The sequence below is a fragment of the Sarcophilus harrisii genome, chromosome 1, assembly GCF_902635505.1.
Source record: "Sarcophilus harrisii chromosome 1, mSarHar1.11, whole genome shotgun sequence".
NCBI lineage: Eukaryota > Metazoa > Chordata > Mammalia > Dasyuromorphia > Dasyuridae > Sarcophilus > Sarcophilus harrisii.
This window is the reverse complement of record NC_045426.1, coordinates 450,049,055-450,063,215: the sequence shown is the minus strand read 5'-3', so window position 1 is coordinate 450,063,215 and position 14,161 is coordinate 450,049,055. Positions and strand designations below refer to the sequence as shown.

The window sequence follows — 14,161 nt, the reverse complement described above, 5'->3', positions numbered from 1 at the left end:
CCCTGATGGAATGGGAGAATAAGAACAATTTGTTCCAACAGCCATGAAGATGGCTAAAGTAGGTGCTGTAGAGCACACCGAGCTTGACCAGACATTGAAGACCATTCTATCTGCTATACCACAGCAATCTCTGAAGCATTCCTTATTAAAAGACAAAACTAACTTCATGACTACACTTCATATGATAAAAACTGAGATTTAGCGGAATCTCAATCCAAATTGTCACAATACAAAGTAGTACACAAAAATGTTAGAAGGATCCCAGTCTGAATTATTGAGTTATAGCATCTATAATACTGGAGTTGACAGTCTCATTATGTTCCACCCTTGTCAGATCATACATCCAAAGTACTGTTTAGTTCCATAAAGCACATTTTACAAAGGACATTTAGAAAACTTCAACATATTCAAGAGAACAAATAGCTAATGAATCTGGAAAACATGTTATCTGAAGATCAGGAAGGACCACAGGATAAGGATAACAGACAAGATTAGAATGAACTTAACTTCCAAAGGAAGTACATATACTCAGCTTAGAAAGATGACTTTTAGAGATAGTGGGGGAGGACAGAATTACAATTGGCTCCCAAGTATCTTATGGATTTATGATAAAAAAAAGATTCAACACCATCTATACTGTTTTACTAAATCTAAACAACTAAAGGACAAAAGTGGAATACGTTTCTTTGGGGCTTAATGAGTTTCTATTCTATTAAAATATCCAATCTGACAGTTCACTAAATTAGAGTGGGACTTAGATTATGTTTAAATTTTCTTCTACCTCTTCAACTTTTTTTTTTTTTTTTTGCCCAGGGTCACACAGCCAGGAAGTAAGTGTCTGAGGCCACATTTGAACTCAGGTCCTCTTGACTTCAGGGGTGATGCTCTAACCACTACACCAACTGGCTGCCCCCTACCTCTTCAGTTCTATATGATTTATCCTGAGAATCATATTCAGTTCAAGACAACATTTCTGGAAAACAATGGCAAGTTGGAGTCCTTCAAACTATGCTATAGGAAAATTAGTTTGGAATATGTATATGGAAGACAAACATGCTAAAAGAAATGCTGGGATAAAGGCAGAAGCTATATATCCATAGAGAAAAAAAGACAAGACTAACATTGTGTCAAATGGTTGTTAAAGCCCAATTTTTGCAGCAATCACAAAAGTAATGGAAAAGCCACCAAAAATGTAAATATTTCCTATTACAAATACAAAACTTCAGTAATCTGGAGATCTTGTGACACTAACTTGGCACAATAAGTCTGAATAGCTTAGCAAATTGTTTTTACTTACATTAACAAAAATTTAATTCTTAGATAAAAGAAACATGGAAGGAGGAATGTAGCGCCAAGATAGTATAGTAAAGGCAGGAATTCACCCAACCTCTCTTCCAAATTACTCCAAATTTACTTACATAATGACTCTAAACAAGTTTCGGAGAATCAAAATACACTCCTCTTCCCCCCCCCCCAAAAAAAAAAAAAAAACAGAACATTGTCCTGCCAAAAACAACTTAGAAGATCAGCAGAAAAGGTCTGTGACACCAGTGTGGCAGTCCAGTGTGCAGTCCTGGTGCAGGCCAGACCAGCCTAGCCCCAGTCCTGGCCAAATCCCCACACCAGCAAAGCAGAAATGAGTCTAGGGACTTCTGAATCAGCATCAGTAGTGGTGGCTTCCAGAACTCTCAGCTCAGAGATACCAAAAAGGATCTGGAAGGTCAGTAGAAAAGATCTGTGGCAATGAGGTGGGAGTCCTGTGCATAATTCCAAGACTGGCCACGCCAGCAGCCTTGGCCCCAGCCCCAGCAAAGCAAAACTCTGTTGCTTTAGCATTTTTGATCTTACAGCTATAGTGGGGACAGAGACACTCTCAATAATTCCAGGACTGTAAAGAGGGCTTAGGGTCGGGTTCCTAAAAGGATCTTTGAAAATAGCTTAACAAAATCCCTCAAGTCTGGGACAGTGCACCCTCCATCCTGGAAACAGAGCCCTATTTTAACAAAATGTTAAATGCCGAGTAATAGGCTAGGAAAATGAGCAGATAACAAAAAAAGTTTCTGACCATAGAAAGTTACTATGGTGAAAAGAAATATCAAAACACACACTCAAATGATGATGACAAAGTCAAAGCTCCTACATCCAAAGCTTCCAAGAAAAATAAGAATTGATCTCAGGCCATGGAAGAGCTCAAAAGGGATTTTGAAATGAAATAAAAGATAGGTAGGGGGAAAATTAGGAAAAGAATTGAGAGAGTTGCAAAAGGAAATACAGAAAAGTAATGAGGAGAAAGCCTAAAAAAGCAAAATTGGGAAAGGGGTTACAAAATATTGAGAAAAATAACTACTTAAAAATAAGAATTGAGCAAATGCAAGTTAATGACTTTATGAGAAATCAAGATACTATAAAGCAAAACAAACAACAAAAAAAGGAAAAATGTGAAATATTTCATTGGAAAAACAACTGACCTAGAAAATATAGATCCAATAGAGAGAATTTTAAAATTATTGATCTATCTGAAAGTCACGATAAAAAAAAAGAGTCTGGATATCATCTTTTAGGAAATTATAAAGGAAAGCTGTCCTGATAGTCTAAAAGCAGAGGGCAAAATAAAAATTTTAAAGAATCACCAATCAACACTTAAAAGAGATCCCTAAATGAAAACTTCCAGGAATATTCTAGCCAAATTCCAAAACTCCCAGATCAAGGAGAAAATTATAGCAAGCATTCAGAAAGAAAGAAATCAAGTATAGTGGAGCTACAGTCAGGATAACAAAAAATTTAGCAGCTTCTACATTAAAGGACCACAGGGTTTGGAATATGATATTCCAGAGAGCAATGAAACTAGGATTACAACCAAACAATCACCTATCCAGCAAAACTGAGTATAATTCTTCAGGGGAAAAGGTGGACATTCAATGAAATAAAGGATTTTCAAGCATTCTTGATGAAAAGACCAGAGCTGAATGGAAAATTTGAGTTTCAAATACAGTACTCAAGAGAAGCAAAAGGAGATAATAAGGAAAGTGATATCATAAAGGACTTAATAAGGATTATCTGTTTACATTCTTACATGGAAGAATGATTCTTGTAATTTCTTAGAACTTTCTCATATTATGACAGTTGAAGTATATACAGACAGAGGGCATAGGTACGAGTTGAATATGAATATCTTTTTTAAAATGATGAAATTAAAGGATGAGAGAGGAATGTACTAAGAGAACGGAAAAGAGAGAAGTGGAATGGGATAAATTATATGCCATAAAGAAAGAGGCAAGGAAAAGCTTTTACACTAGAGAGGGACATGGGGAGGAGAGGGTGAGTGAATGAACCTTACTCTCATCAGAAATGGCTCAAAGAGGAAATGATATACATACTCAATATGGGTATAAAAATTTATCTTATTCTGAAAGAAAACAGAAAGGGAATGGGATAAGGGTGATAAAATGCTCTCACTTTTATCATGTTATTCTGGAATGGTAAGCCCAAGAACTGGTCATTTAATTTTTGCTTGAAGATCACTAGTGAAGAAGCCAATATTTCTTAGAACACTCAAGTGTACTGTTGGAAACTGTTATTAGGAACAGTTTTTCTTAACAATAAGCCTAAGTATATTGCTTCAATTTATAACTATGGTTGTCCATTTCTTTCTTTAGGGGTCAATTCGAAAAAGTTTAATCTTTCCTGTACAGGATCATTCCCCGCTCTTCCCTCACTATCAATCAAACATTTATTAAGTGCCTACTGTGTTGGGCACTGTACTAAGCACTGGGGATAAGAAAAAAGAGCCAAGAGATAGTCCCTACTCCCAATCTAATGGTCAAGACAACAACCAAAAAAATTGGAGGAAAGAGGTTAGGAAGGGTTTTGACTCCAAATCCTTCAATTATTTATATTTTGTACTTGCTCATGAAAGCAACAGAGCACCACTGGAGTTTATTATATAAGGGGAGGGGTTTACATGGTTGAATCTGCATTTTATAAAATCATTTTGGTGGCTATATGGAAGATGGACAGGAGTAGGAAGATACTTGATTCACAAGCTGACTTTTTCATTAGTCCAGGTATGAATTAATGAGGGCTTGTACCAGAATGGTGAATGAGAGAAGAAGGCATGAAGGGCATGAAGAAGAAGGCACCAGAGAGATGTTGCAAAGGCCTTGTCAAAAGAGTAGCTATAAGAGCAGAGGGAGTTGGGGAAAATGATAAATTCAATTTTATACTTGTCTATTGGATATCCAATTTGAGATGTCTAAAAGGCAGTTGAACGGGATTGTTTGCTGACAAGGTCAGTGTAGGATAGGTAGATTTGAAAATTGTAAATCCATGGGATGTGATGAGATGACTTGGTGAAATAGGATAGGAAAAGAAGAGAGAGGGCAAATATCTGATTTAACATCTTACTATGAGGTCTTCTCTTAAGTCAAACATCTCTGTTTTCTCAGATCAATACTTCAGAAGCATCTATTCCAATCCCTTCATAATCCAGATGTTTTTGCTCTGGATTCATTCAAGCTCGTCAATCTTTCAAAAAAGAAGTGCTTGGGTTTGAACATAGTCCATCTAATATAACAAAAAAGTGGAATTCTCACTTCTCCCGTTTTCTGGATTTTATTATTCAGTCATTTCAATTGTATACAACTCTCTGTGACACATTTTGGATTTTCTTGATAAATGTGTTGGAATAGTTTGCCATTTTGTCCTCCAGATCATTTATAGGTGAGGAAGTTGAACCCATATATGAACTTAGGTCTTCCTTACACCTGGCACTTTGTAACTTCTATGTCACAATAGTCTCATTGAGTGTGTAACACACTAAAATTTCCTGATTTCCTCCCCACATATAACGTTACATACTTCTATTTGTCAATTCAATCAATGCTTTATATAATTATTTTAAAAAAACCCTCAAGTTCAAGGTTTTACATCTCATCCTTATTAAATTTTACTTTTTGAGTTTGGTTCATTTGTTCTCACTTATGAGAAACCAAATCTATGAACTATTCCTCCCAGACCTTTTCATTTGTTTCTCAATAAACATACCACTCCTTAAAATGTTAAATATCATATCTCTGAGAATAATTCACTAAAAATTGTCATTTGTTTGGAAAATAAATGGAACATTCATCTCTAATATAGACATTTCACTGTCTTTACAGAAAGTCCTAGCTTATTAGTAGTTTGCATTCTATGAATATTCATAATTACTACTGCTATAAGGCTTAATTTAGATTTACATTGCTGGCATAACTGAAAACTATGCCAAAGAAATATAATCAATAGCAACTTTGGGAGATTTTAAATTTAGGTGGTGATGGTGTGTGTGTGTTGTTTTTTTTTTTTAATAAATATAACAACATAGGAGCAGAGTCTACAGCATGAAGTTATATAAAATATTTTCCCCTCCCACATCACATTAGTACATTTCCCCTCCCACATTCTCTACTAGATCCCAATAGAGTTTATATTCTCCATTTATCTTTCTTAAAACTCAGATAGAAAACTGAACTTTAGACTGAGTTCTATTTCATAAGCTTGAATTTCTTGAAAAAAAAATCAAAAATTTCCAACAAAGTTGTTTTGAATGGAACTGAAATGAATGAAAGTCTTCTAGAATACACCACCCCAATGGTAAATAATATACTACTCTCATAAAGTAACTATGTCTAATAATCCTCAGCCACTTAGCAGCTACTTTTAGAAAGCCTTACTTATAAAAAAGTCTTTCTTTTATACTATTTATTTATATTTAGTCATGATTAGATAGCAACTGCATCTGTATCCTAGGAAATTTACTATTACAGCTTTATCCAAACTTATTTAAAACAAATGCAACAGGACACACACACACACACACACACAGACACACACAAATAAAATGAAAAGTAAAGACCTTAAAAGACTTCTGATTCTTTTACATCCATATGTAAATAGTGTATGGAAAAAAATGATGTTAGGGGGAAATTTAGCATTTTTATATGCAACAAATTTGAAAACAGCAATTAATAAACGACAGAATGATGACAATTTTGAATAGTATTGTGTGATTAAGTTTTTATGTAACAGATATGTGATTGGATTAAAAACAAAAAATTTACAGGATAACAAAATAAAACGTATTTTAATTATGAAGTCTCAAGATCATTTTATTTTCCAATCAAGCTTATGGATGGACAATACATAATTGGTGGTGATTTAATACCAAAAGATTGTCTGCTGCTTAATATATACTTTAACATTTTTAACATGTATTGGTTTACCTGTCATCTGGGGGAGGGGGTGGAGGGAAGGAGGGGGAAAATTGGAACAAAAGGTTTTGCAAAAGTCAATGCTGAAAAATTACCCATGCATATACCTTGTAAATAAAAAGCTATTAAAAAAAAAAAGGAAAAAAGAAAGAAAAGAAATGAGGGGAAAAAAAGAATGACTTAAAAAAAAAAAGATTGTCTGCTATTCAGTATTTGGTTTAAAGGAAAATGTAGAAGTTTTTCAGAAAATGAAAATTATTCCAAATCAGCTAAGTTAGATAAAAAGTAAATGTATTTTTCTTCTTGTTATATTATTTAAAATGTTGGGATGACAACACTGTAAGCAATGTTTGAATGATAAATGCATGTAAAATAACTGTTAGAAATTAGCATATATCTAACACCAAAACCAAGACTGCAGAGAAATTATGATAGATATAGGCAAATGTTTGTGTTGTTTTGTTTTTTAAACTACTGAAACATTTGAGAATGCTTTAAAAAAAGTCACTTCTGAAAAGGGGAGAGAAGAGGATGTAGCCAAATTTCAATTTGTTACACAGACTTATAACTTTTAAATTCTCCATTCAGTTAGTCTACCCAAAACTAAAGTGGGCTGTAGAACCAGAGCCAAAAAGCCTAGGAAAACTTTCACTTGCTCAAATAAAATCCTATGTATAAATTGCACTGAGTTTTAAAATTAGAATATTAACCCTGCTGCTTTCAAGCTTTTTTTTTCTTACATCTTGTCTTTCTTAAAAATCACAAACTGTTTTGGGGGACAAACTCTTAAAACAGTCTGACAAGATCAGACCTGATTAATATGGTTGTAATTACTATGGTTGTAATTCTACAGTGTAGAAGGATTTGCAAGCTAGTCATCTGGCTTGTTTAGATTCTATACTGACCATAAAACTTTGCCTTTTAACAATAATTCTAAAATCTGTATCTTACTCCCCAATTCCTAAATATAATACGGAAGTTTTGGTAAAAAGAAATGGAGATATAATTGCAGTAAATCCCTAAGTAATAAAATGCAGGAATCATTTTACAAAGTATTTTCATTTTTAAAGCATATTACAATATAAATTTTTAAAAATCACTAAACATTAAACATTCTGGTTTTGACCTATTATCTGTGTGAAGGTAAGTAATTCCTAGAACTTCCTGTACCTCACTTTCCTAATCTCCAAAAACTAGAAAGTGGTTTTCTAAGATCCCTATCAGTTCCAAATCAACTCCTCTTATTGTTCAGTAACAATGCTTTGTGAATAAAGTATTTTGATTGGTATTAATAGGTAATACACACCTTTTTACAGATGTATACCAATGACAATTACATTCAGATGTGTTCATCTGAGATAACATATACAGGAAATCAAGAGGAAAATGCTACCTGAAATGTATCTTGGTGTTCAGAATTATTTTCATTTGTTATTATTTCCGTAAGATGACACATAAAGAACAATTATATTTATTGAGACCATGTTTAACATGCTAGTTACAAATATCTTCCTAGATCAAATACATTGAGGGTTTACAAAATTCCTTAGAACATCTGTAGGTTACTTTATATAGTAACAACATTTAAAAACAAAACAGAAAACACAAAGACCAAATAAGAAGCCTGAAGGGCCTAGAGTAAAAATGCAGAAAATAATCAGTGGCTAAATAAATAACTCTGTAATTATAGAAGTTGATATCAAAATATAAGGATGAATGATACCCATAAGTCAGAAAACTTCATAAAATACTTTAGAAATATCTATTTCAAAAATGTAATATAGAAATGACATTAAAAAGGAGGCAAAAAATTTACTATACTTTGTTGAATTAAAAATTCTAATTAGTAGAGCTGCTTTCATCGCCTGCTATTAGAACAATATGAACTAATTTTCTACAAGATGTTTATACATTGTAGTTAAAAGTCTGAAAGGCCTCAAATCTCCTATAATATCTACTCAAAGAGAAAACATACTTAACTTTAATACAGTTTCCATGAACACTGTATAATTGTCTATACATATACAGATACCACAATAAACTTTTGAGGAAAGGAATTCGGAACCAAATGCTCTAGAATTCGAGAGAAAAATATTATGACAGGATTTGCTGAAAGGTATGTTTTGAAAACTAGCAAACCCTTTTCAAATAAGCTTATGAATCTGAGATTTTTTTTTCCACTATGGCATCCTCCTCCAAGGTTAAAAGAAAGATACATACAGACTGCTAAGAGAATTAATAGCATTAGAATGAAAAACAGCAGACAAGCACAGTAGATAAAATGAATGTCATTCAAATCTTTTGTGTTTATAGTACCACAAGATATAAAGAAAATTAAAATTCAAAGAAAGTTTTGTGATTATATTTTAACACAAAACATTAACACATTCATTTTAGATTTTCATTATTTGAGGCCTTGCTCTTCACAAAAGCTTCATTTATCATTAATCCAAAATTTAAAGAATTTAACCCAACAATATTAATTTAGAATCATGATACTGAAAAAGAGTACAAAAAAATGAAGCTTACATGTGCAGTTTTTTCTTCAAGATTCTAAGTTGCAGAGTTTTATTTCTGAACATTAGAAAATACTTACTATTAAAAGCATATGAGATTTGGGCACTTAAAGCAACTATAACTACATCTATAATCACAAAATAAAGATAAATAAATGATACTAATCTCAGAGGGATTGGTTTGGGCCAAATCCCATATATTTGTTACTTCAGAGTATTACTATAGCCCTCTTTATCACTAAGATATATATATATATATATATATATATATATATATATCAAGCTTGTATGTGCAATACAGAATTCTAATAACAATCTCAAATATTAAGTCAGAACACTTCTAAAACACACACCTTGTAATTTTCCAGTCTTTGCACTTCAAGTCAGATTTCTGCAGGTTTTCTTTATCTTCAGACAATAATGTAAATAAAAATACATCATTCTTCAAATAATCAAAAATACAAATTAGCAATAAGTTTATTGCTCTCAGGATAAATACTCTCTATTAAAACAAATCATCATTACATCTTGATGTAAACGTAAGCACATGCTGAGGACACAGCCGCTTATCTCCTCTATCATCTGTAACTAACCAGAGCTGACAAAACTAGCCACACAAATCCTTTTCTAGCTGCTGATCACACAGATCTCCTTTGACAATCCAGCATGGTGGAGCACTCGAAAATTCCTCCTGCTTCTGTTCAACTGCTTGCTCTAAAATGCAGTTTCCTTTTCATTGAGATAATAGCCTTTTCTGCAGTCACATGACTCAGAAGCTACATTAGCAGAGCTTTATGATAATAGACTGAGTAAGCCTCTCTCTCCCCGCCTGCTATTAAGGATTTATACACACACACACACACACACACACACACACACACGTGCACAGACACATGCATGCATGTGCACATACACTCTCTCTAAAATAATTTACTCTTTTTGGAATTATTATGCAATAGTATAGCTTAAAATTAAAATGTAAACAATTCCTGGTGCTGCTGCTAAAAATAACTACTCAAAACAAACATTCTGATGCACTGTCTTCCTTTTACCAGGGAACAGTATACTGGCTATAAACATTTTCTTAAGAAATGTAACGCTAAGTGTGGTTATAGGAAACATGCTTTTTATCTTGTTCTCTTGAGATTGTCTCTACTCATAAATTTTGATATGCCAACATTTTGAACACAATGTAGACTCTTACAGATAGTTGATTAACACTCCCCCTATTATTGTAATATATTCATAGGCTAGGAATTAGGAAGTAATAATAGTAGTTGCAATTTACATAGTGGCTATTATATGACAGGCATGGTGCTAAACACTTTTCAAATACTATATCATTTGATCATCACAATAACCCTGGGAAGTAGGTACTAATATTATCTTCATTTTGAAATTGATGAAATTCAGGCAAATAGAGGTTATTTGCCCACGATCACACAGCTAGTGAATGACTGGTACTGCTTCAAATTCAGGTCTTTCTGAGCTTAGCCCAGTATTCTACTCAAATCACCAGTAGCTGACTCTACTAAAGTCTAGGAAGATTGGTAGAGTACTATGGATAATCAGTCTAAAGGAAATAATAACTATAGATTTAACAAAAAATATCACACATTAAAAAAATTAACCCATATTAACTTTCTAGTCTCAGTTTTAAATGATTACAATATTGTATTATGTACTTTGGTTAATTTCCCATTTATGTTTTCTGTAATGCAGAAATTTGCTTTCATTTCCCAATTCAACACAGAAAGTAGGCACTTTGGGGAGATAAGCTGGGACTGACTAATTAAAAGTGTTTCTAGGTGGGAACATTACAAGTTAAAACCATAAACATAAAGCCTTTAGTTCAATGTGCAGGGCAGTCTTGAGAAAAAAAGATTAAGCATTCTATTGCTACGAATTCAACAAAAATGAATTATTTACTCTTATTTTTGGTAATTTTAATTTTTTTTCTCATAAGTTTCCAGGACATCCCTCCTCAAAGGACTAGTATTTATAAGGTTCCAAAAAATTATTTCAATTTCAACAAAGTCAAATAAAAGCACAACATGTCAAAAATCAATTTATAGAGAATGCATTATTTGGAGAATAAAGAAATTTAAAGCCAACTTCATTACTGTAGGGAACCAACAATTAAGACTGTGAACTCCTTGAAAGTAATGACTGGGTATTATGGTGTGTTTTGTTCTGTTTTGCCTTTCTATTCTCAACACCTGGCATATGCTTAACATAGAAAAAGTGCTTAATAAATGTAGAATGATTAATCTTATCATCCAGGAGAACCAGAAAAGCCAATAAAAAGAATAAATGGAAATGTAAAATGTGCTCGGTGTGACTGAGACCCTTCTAATGTTTCAGAAATAAATGAAGACATATTTAAAATCAATGACTGAATTTCTTTGCCTTAATCTAGTTCTACTGATCCTCAACATAATTCACAAAACAAGGCAAAGGTTGATATTGGCATAAAGATTTTTGTTTAAAATGGCTTGCTGAATACAATGATCCAAGACAAGTCTGAAGGACTTAATCTGAAAAATGCTATTCATACCCAGAGGAAAAAAATTGATGTTGTCCAAATACAGATTGAAGGATACTTTAACAACATGACTAATATGGAAATATTTTGCATGACTACATATATGTAAAACTGATATCAAACTGCTTGCCCTCTCAAGGCAGGGGCTGGTCTTGGGTAGAGGTGAGAGTGAAGAAGGGAGAGAATTTGGAACTCAAAGTTTTAAAAATGAATATTAAAAATTGTTTTTACATGTAACTGGGAAAACATTAAATGAATTTCAATAAAATAAAATGGCTTGCTAAAAATGGGAGGTAAGGCATATATCTATTACAAAAAAATTTCAAAGTTCTTATCAGACTGAATCAAATTACTGATCAAATAAACACACATATGGCAATTGATTTCTTCCACAAAGAAATGGGAAATGGGAAGAGAAGAAGGAAAAAATAAAGAGAGCCACTGTTAGAGTAGGATATCTCTTTAACAAAAACAGAGAGAACCAAGAAATTTAGCTTGCAAAACTGTTGTCAGAGGTAAAAGAGCAAAAAATACCCCAGAGTGGAAACTTTGGAAGCTCTGGAGAATAGCATCAGGCAAGGAAGTGCCTTGCTAAGAACCTCAATGATACAGAGGTGCTAAAACCCAGGAGATGGAGGGTAGAGCAAGAAACACAGGGTAAGCTCTGTGTTTACATACATAAAATATGACCCTTATAAAAGCACTAATTCAAACTGTTGAGATAAGCAAATAAAAGAAAACAGCAATCAATATCAAAAATTGTTGTCAACCTAAAAATCACACAAAAGGAATGGCTAACAAGATAAAGAATTGATTTTCTACAAGAATTAACAAAGTTGGAATAAGAATAAATAGTTTAGAAGAGATATGTGGTAAATTTTACTCAAGAAATGGATTCCATGAAATCTAGACTATACCAAACAAATCAATGATTCCAGATGGCAATATTAGAACTAAATCAAAACATTATAAAAAAGAATTTGAGAGATCTGCTATAAAATAAAAGATGATTTGAAAAACAGGTCAAGGAAAGATAATTTCGAATCATTAGACATCCTGAAAACTGTAAATGAAATCAGAAAAATTTGATTTGTTAGGAAAAATTGAAGACAGAAGGAACCCACAGTTCATATGCTGATAAGAACTGCAAAAGAATTGTTATAGTGAAAATCCAGACTGCCCAAGACAAAGAACTAATACCAGAAGTATCTAGAAAGAAACAGTTCAAGTCCCAGGGAACTATAATTAGGCTCACAAAAGATATGTCAGGTTCGAATAAAAAACAGATAAGGTCTTAGAATATAATATTCCAAAAGCAAGAGAGATATAATTTACCTTGAAAAACCCAAGCATAATTCTATAGAGGAAAAAAAACACAGACTTTTAATGGAGGAAAACTGTCAAGCAGACCTGACAAGAGACTACATACATACAGCAGGGTAGAAACTCCTAAATACAAATTCAATAGTCCATTAAAACTTAAAAAGGTAAATGTATTTAATAACTGAAAGAAGCTGATAGATAACATAATGCAGAGAAGCATTATACACAACCTTAACATCCTAAAAGAGTATTAAAAGAATTAACTTTTAAAAACAACAACAAAACCCTAACAAACAAAAAAAAAATCAGAGATCCTGGGGGCTGGATTTGGTTCTCTTAAAAAAAAAAAAAAGGATAGAGTGAAAAATAAAGAAAAATAAAGAATACCTAGTTGTTAAAGAGGACTTGCTTTTTTTCTTATACAAATATGGAAAGGGGGATTAGAGTGGGTATCAGATGAAGCTCATTCTTATATGAAATGGACAAAGGGAGATTGAATATAAAGGCACAAAATTTGGTGTCAAAATACATAGAAATGCACAGGTATATAAGGTGAGAAAGTGTGGATAGTTAAGAGGGAGGATAATATATGGGAGGGGAAAATACTAATCTGATGGGAGAAAGTATAGGATAGGAATGAAGGGGAAAGGAATTACAAAGACCTACGATCTAAGGGGGAAAGAAGACAATGCTAGAACTGTTTCTGAGGCAATTGAGGAATAACTAAAGAAATTATAACATATAAAAGAGGCTAGTTGTAAGAAATTATCAAAGGGTTAATATACTTTTTTTGGGGAATGGGGGAGACAATTGGGGTTAAGTGACTTGCCCAAGGTCACACAACTAGTAAGAATTAACTGTCTAAAGTCACATTTAAACTCAGGTCCTCCTAACTTCAGGGCTGACATTCCATCCACTACACCATTTAGATGCCTCAAGGGGCAGTCTTAAGACAATCCTGGGTAATATCAAGTGACACATAATAAAGGGAGAAGAATTAGGAAAACAATCTATACAAAGGCAGTAGTATTATATATAAAAAAAACAATTCTTCAAGATTAAATGAGCTAAACAAGGGTCCCTCCTCCCATCTTTTTATAGGTTTTTAATAGGAAATATCCAGGTAAAGGGCGGAGTAGTGGCAAAGTGAGGAATAGAAGGCAGAAAAGTTTAGAAGCACACAATCAAGACAACTTTGGAAAGTATTAAGTTTACTTCATTAAATACTTTTTATTAAAAAAGCAACGGGTATGAAATGGATATTCAGTTTCATACAGAATATTTTTTTGTTGTTGTTCTAGGCCCGCTGTTTTATAGTTTAGGTAGAGAATGTTTCAAAAAAAATTTTTTTAAAGAGCTGATATCAAATTGGCAGATAATACAAAATTGAAAAGAACTACAAAGTGGGTAGAAAACAGTATTAACATCTAACAGATTCTAAAATGACCAATACAGCAGTGAGGTGATACATATAACAATGAGTGAATTTCTAAAAGGATAGATGGATGGACAGACAGATACACATACTT

The 14,161-nt window shown here is 32.9% G+C and overlaps 1 protein-coding gene across 9 annotated transcripts in view; it reads right to left on the bottom strand.

Moving 5' to 3' along the window:
- NCOA2 (nuclear receptor coactivator 2) overlaps positions 1 to 14,161 on the bottom strand; it is a 406,774-nt gene that overhangs the window by 130,289 nt on the left and 262,324 nt on the right. The window contains exon 1 of one of the 9 annotated variants that reach the window (XM_031946277.1): positions 9,118 to 9,605. The exons of the other annotated variants lie outside the window; for them this stretch is intronic. The gene's annotated coding sequence lies outside the window, so the exon portion shown is untranslated. Of the gene's footprint in view, positions 1 to 9,117; positions 9,606 to 14,161 lie in introns of those variants that run through there. 9 annotated transcript variants of the gene reach the window in all.